Below are 6,663 nucleotides of genomic sequence, written 5' to 3'. Positions count from 1 at the left end.
CTTGGCACTAAGGTCTCTTTTCGCTTTGGAAGCTTGTAAAAATGCGCGGTTTCCTAGGCTGGTGCCAAAACCAAGGCTATTCAAAACAAACAAACACAAAAGGCCTCCAAAATGCAGAGTGGGCCTTTGTAAATATTACCCTGTGGTGGATTTGCGAAAAAAGGTCAAAGGGAAAAGGCACCCCTTTGCCTCGAACCAGCAAGTTTGCAGGACCTCAGTGACAAGAGCCATCAGAGGTTCTCCCCAGCTGTGTCCCTCCTGGGGTAGCAGCACCACAAAGCACTTGTCCTTTTACCTGAGTGCCAAACCTCCCTCACAAATGTGTGTGCTTATACATCATCTGAATTTAAGTATTTTTACCAGCCTCTTTTTAATCCTTGTAAGGCAGGACTTGGAGGGAAACGGCAAATTTTCCTAACATGTGTGCACTTTCCCACTGGCACATGGAACTCCCCCTTCCATAACTCTGCTTTCCCGGAGCCTTTTCCAGCCCATATAAAACTTTTCTTCCTTTCAGCACCATCTCCCCACACCCAGAACATTCCTCTCATGTGCACAGACCGATGGCCTTATCTCTCACTCTCGCCCTAATTATGAAATGTGTGGTATGTTGCTGCTCCATGAGAACAGAGAGCACTGCAACTGGGCAGAAATTAAAAGACTCTTCTTATTCCTCTTCAGGCAAGCCATGTTCAGGGTAAACTGGCAGTCCTTGGTTGTTTGGGTTTTTTAAAAGTCCTTTTTTCTTTGGGAATTAAAAAAAAAAAAAAAAAGAACATTGAGATGATCACTAAACCCATAAGCTATATCTTGCTTATAAGGATGGCTTAAGAAAGGTTGTTTGCACTATGCTAACCTTTGCAACACTGAATATGGGTCTGAAGCATTCGTACATTTGTTTGTCACACTCGGAAGACACTGAGCCAGCACAGAGGATTTGGATGCTGAGCTCCTGAGCTCGACCTGGGGCTCCGGCTGTTTTGGTCTTGCTGCATCTTGCCATCAGCACGGGCTTTTCTCTCTGTTCTTGGGAGCTGCAGGACCTCAGTACATAGCAGGAGGCTTTCTGTGTCTGGCAGGCATGTGGTCCTTAAAATGCAACTGTCAGACACTTTGCAGTGGGATTTTCAAAGCAGATGACTATTGGCTTATGTCTGCTTCCACCAAAATTGTCTGTAGCAGCAAGACAGCTAGGCCAAGATATGAATGCCTTTGAAAATCCCACTGTGAAATACTGTGTATCTGAGAGCTACATCTGAATTGTGCAGAACCTCTCTCTCTCTCAATTACTTAAAACCATAAGCTATACTGCACTAGCCTGATCATCCTCACAAAAAGAGGAACATATTCGTGACCTGCCATCAATTCCTGCTCCTTCTGACCCTCCCCCTATCCCCACTTTGTCAGCCCTTAGTGAATCAAAAACTGGCTTTTCTGATTTGAATCATGGTTCAGCCTGATGCGATTTGAAATGCCTGAATTCTTAACCCCCTGCATGATGGGATTTTATCTAATGGAAATGCCAGCAGCCTTTAAGTCAGGCATGGCAGCGCCTTGCCAGCCGCTATACCCAGCATGCTAAATAAATGATAAATATTGTTGCACATATGTTACATCTGTCAAAAGTCTCAACATCACGCAATCATAGTGTGGCCTTTATAAGGTGATGAAAGGAGCAAAACCAACAACAAATCCCAGTGCAAACATCGGATAGGCATTAGACATTCCCTGCCATTGCAAATAAAATATCCTGTTGGTGAAATACAGTTGTAAGGAAAGGGGATATCTTGCATTGGGTATGATAAATAACTGATAACAGGGGGCATGCTATGGATTCAGAATGTCTGTATAAGGTCAAGTTGCCCACAGCTCCCCTGTGTCCTTGTTCTGCAGTGGGTACGGTGCTGTTACTGTTTTCATTTAGGAGGTCCCACGTTCTGCTTTTAAACACCAGGTTCAAGGTGTGGGCGGAGAAGGGAAGGTAAATAAAGAAAACCCTTAAAGATCTTAAGTACCAATGTTAATTCTAAATGTTAGATGTGTAGTGCCACATTACACTGAAACATTTCAGTCTGCTGAAGTTTGGTATATACTGTTTTACTCTTCCCCAAGGCAGGAATTTTTACTATCTCTTACTCTAGAAGGGGCATTTAGCCAGTCACGAAAAGCATTAAGGCAAGACTGCAATCAGTCTTAATGCTGCTGTTTAAGAACATGCAAATTCCTTGCCTATCCGATTTTGTCAGGGTTACCTTGAAGGGCACCCCACTTCTGCAAAGGCCTCGTTCTGCCTGCGGGAAGGAGGAAGCAGGGAGAGGGTGAGCAGAGGGTGGAGAAGGCTGTCAGTATGCTGAGCCATGGCTCTGCTCCTCTGCACCAGCTGGATGCTGGGGAGGAAGGATGCTGAAGTGCTAATGCATCTTCCTTCCCTCCAGCAGAAATGAGTCGCTGCAGAGGAGCAGATCCTCAGAGGAGTGCTTCAGAGGCAGGGTCTCTCTTGGGGGGAGGTGCTGCTCCACCTCTCGCCCAAGGCTCTGCCTAAGGGCAAAATCTCAGCCCAAGAAACATATTCCTCTCTCTGCCTCCCTCCTTAAAAATAAGGGTCACAGTGGCATTTACCTTGAAGTCTATTAAAAAACATTGAACTCCCAGAGTGTGGCATGTGTGTTTCCTATTAAGGAAGCAGTTCCAGACTAATAACCATTTTTAATGGTGGTGGTGTGCTTTGCACTAAATGATATCAGGTATTGTTACATGAGAAAGGCAAAACAGCCTGGAAAATTAAATGAAATCCTTCTGTGCAAATTTCAAAGGGGATCAAAGATGCTCCTCTCTTTTGCTTGAGCCTAGGTGGAACATTTCCTACTCCCAATATAAGGCAGGGAACCCTCGGAAAAGCACTTCTGTGGAAAGTAGGTATAATTTTCCCTTTTCTTCTTTTTCTTAAAGCAAGTAACTGTTGGAAGTCAGATAAATTACTTAATACAAATGAGAACAGAATTGGGTACACTGAGGCTCTGGAAGGTCACTGCAACTGCGTGAACAGCGGCAGAGGGCAGGAGGAATGATGTTTAGTCAATTCCTTGAGCAGGAGTGCACCCACGTGAAGATCCTAGCCAACGTAACCAGCTTGAAGTATCCTTCTAACATTGATATGACATATTCATCATGCCTCGTTGACGGAGAATGGTGCTGGTTGAGACTTATAATCAGCACATACTGACATCTAATTTTCTCTGTGTTTGCTTCTCCATTCTTGTTGAGCAGGTGCCTGAAGGAGTGAGTGGATGTGGCAGGTCTTGTAGCCTGTGGCTGTGACACCTGTGCACTCTCATGTAGCACTGAGCAGCTGAGTGGTGGTTTCCTGGCTGAGTCTGGGATAAAGTGTAAAGCCAAGGTCCCTGTCAATGAGGCTTCTGTCACTCAAAGGTAACCCAATATTAGAGACCAGGGCAGAGCCTGAACTGGTAAATTCTGCTGGGCATGTCTGCATCTGAGCTAATCGTCTAGACTCGCTGGTGCTCTGCAGAGGAAGTAAATGTTACTTGTAGGATGTGATTCATCTTATGCTAAAGTGCATGTACAAAATAGGTCAGATGAGTTTTACCCTAAATATCACTGTTTCTCTCCTTTGGCTGTAGTAGGAACCAAAGATCACTAGGTCTAAGAGTAAAGAACTTACCTTGAGAAACAAGACAAGAGGGAGAGCCAGGGACAGGTCTGTTGACCTTCACAATGTGTTTCAAATTAGTTGTAGCCTATGGCTGCCAGTTGAGAAAAATTCAAACCAGCCTGATGGTATTGAAGCAAGTCAAATTTGGTTGAGGCCAAATGGTTTATAATTTAGTTTAAGACCATGACTGTGAGTCTTAAAAATCCCAAACAGCAGGTCTTGCTGGCAAGTTGAGCAGCTACTAATAACATGGCAGTGAAAGCAGAGAGTTTCAACCTCAGGGCTCGGTGCTACCAGATTTCTAGCTCTCCAGACCTTCCACTACTTCTGTGGGAATTGAAGGTGTTCACCACTTTGCAGGATCTAACCCTAAGGATGGGGTTGCACTCTTACAGGGACAAATCATCTTTGTCCCATTAACGTCAATGGAGTTACATCCATTTAAACTACATGAAGAAGTACTCCAGGTATCTACAGCGAAACTCTGCGACTTGGGGTGATCCATTTTGATTATCTTATTAAAAGGTTGCAGTCTGTTTTCCAAATGCACAGAAATCTAACTAACTCAGTTGCTCTAATTAGCCCCTGCTGCAATTTCCACCATGCTATTAAAATATATTATACTCAAATGCAATGAAATTCTTGTAAATCAAGTGAGATTAAAAATCCCTTTGGCTGCAGAAATGTGTTTATCATAAAGCCTTTCACATGTTGAATTTTAAAAAATGCTGTGCGCTGCTAAGGGAGTCAGGGTTCATAGGGAGGAGCAGTCTCTTTTAATGGCAACCTCTTATGGAACTGAAGAACAAAACAAAAAAGAACACATTTTCAGGCACACAAACCCTTTCTCTGGACCAACACAGGAATGGACACATGGGAAGTCACACAGGAATGAAACATTTCCTGTAAACCCAGTTAGGGAGTGAAATGAGTCCAGTTGTCTGTGATTTCATTGCAGAGGTTTGGATCTGGCTTCACTTGTACCGTGCCCAGTACTTCTTTCCTTTCAGAAACCTTTGACTGTGAGAACCATGCCTGTGCACACTGAGTTTTGTTGTGGCATCCCTTCAGATGCTTCTTTTTTTAGCTCAAGATACGTGAAAGTTCAGTTGTTTAGGCTGAAGGTGAGTGTTCCGTGCACGTTCAGAACCTCCTCTGTGGGTTTCATTTCCCAGATCAGGACTGTGTTTGAGCCTAGATCTGAAAGGGAACTTCAGAAGATTATTATCTGACTTGTAAGGAAAGTGATGTTAAATCTCAAATTTTTAAAAAATTCCCTTAAAAAGGAAATCAGTACTTTTAAGTACTGTTAAGTTTACATTTGACTAAGGAAGAGAGGTAGACCATCATGTAATAAAAATTACTTCAGGTTCTTCAAGGCTGTTTCAGCAAGACTGAGGTATGTTAGGTGAGAACTAATTCTAGAATTCATGCAAGTCTTTACTCATCACTTATTAAGCTTATATTTGGTCACTGAATTCCTTTTTTTTCTTGTTTTCTTTGGATTTGTTTGGTTAGACCCCTTTTGGGTAACACCCTCTCACTTACACTCCCCTGTCTCCTCCCCTTCTATGTAAAGGACAGGGAGAAAATGGGCCAAATATATCTGAAATGCAATAGAAGGTGGTGAAGATTTACCCTCGGTCCAGTTTCAGAGGTTAATTGCCTTGCTGAAAATCAATTAGGGAAGGCTGTGGCTAATCTTCAACCAAATATCCCTTTCCAACATCACAGGAGAGCAAACTGGTTATTTTAAGTTGTTGCTTATGTTTATTCTAGCCAAATACTTACATCCCTCCCCTTCAACTTTGCCGTGGAGGCTGTGAGCGTTGCTATGTTGCTGAAGAGCCTTCCTCTGTACAACAGTTGTGCAGAAATCACTTTCCTCTGTCATTCCTTTTCGGCGGCAGCAATTTGTTATTTGCCAGAAATAGCTGCAGCTTAGCACCTGTTGTGCAGCCCGAGATGCACTACACAAACGGAACTTATGTTCACAGGACTGGACCAGGATCCTCTTGGTTTTTCGATAGCATTCTCCTTCTGTTTTACTAGACAAATAATCTGTTGCGACTCTTATTGCTTCTTATCTTTTGCAGCTTGGACTGGTTCCATGCACCATTTTGTTCTCAAAGATGCCTAAGCTGATTCTTCAGTGCTAGCCAAAACAAATGAGAGTCTTGGCTGCCAGCGTGGTAGCAGCAGCTGGTTTCACTGTGCCTCCCTACACCTAACACTGGGGCAGCTTTGGCTTAGGCAGGGAAAGATCCTTTTCCCTCATTAGAGGACTGGGAAGCACTGGGGAGCAGGCAGGAGGGAGATGAAGTCCTGTAAAGTTGTTCAGATGATCTTGTTTTTAGTGAAACAGTGGAAGTCTTTATTAGAGGTGTTTATTTATTGTGTGCCGTCCCAAGGCATTCGTCACGACAACCTCTTGAGAAAGAGTGGGGTTGAATGCATAGGGCACAGGACTGGGAACTGAGACACCCAGGATCTGTTCCAGACACTCACCTGCTGTGTGACTTTGAGTTTTCCCTGCCTTGCCTTGCCGTCCCCATTCAAGCTGCCAGAACTTCACAGCTGGAGCTGGCTTCTGCTGCGAGTCTGTGCAAACTAACATAAAAGGCGCCTGGTCCCAGCTGGGCCCTATAAGCATTGGTGCAATGCAAATAGTAATATATATTGTACAATTTATCAGTCCTGGTAGATATAGTAGATAGCACAGCATCCCCAGGAGATTTTTAATGCCTACAATGAACACAATTTGAATTAGAAAAACAAAGAGAAGGTGTAGAAGAGAGATGGCAGTTAAAGAATAAAGAGTGCAACAAAAGACAAGGTCCAGCACGTTTCTGAACTTCTGAAAAGTTCAGATCTAGACTCAATCTGGGTCTGAGCTTTATGATTCCATACTACCAGTCGCTACTATGTAGGTGTGAAGCAATTATGGGAGCTGAAAAAGTTCTCGACTTCTGTTTTTCGGATTGAAACCC

Source organism: Falco biarmicus, chromosome 20 (assembly GCF_023638135.1).
Source record: "Falco biarmicus isolate bFalBia1 chromosome 20, bFalBia1.pri, whole genome shotgun sequence".
Classification (NCBI taxonomy): Eukaryota; Metazoa; Chordata; class Aves; order Falconiformes; family Falconidae; genus Falco; species Falco biarmicus.
Note: the sequence above shows the minus strand (reverse complement) of the source record.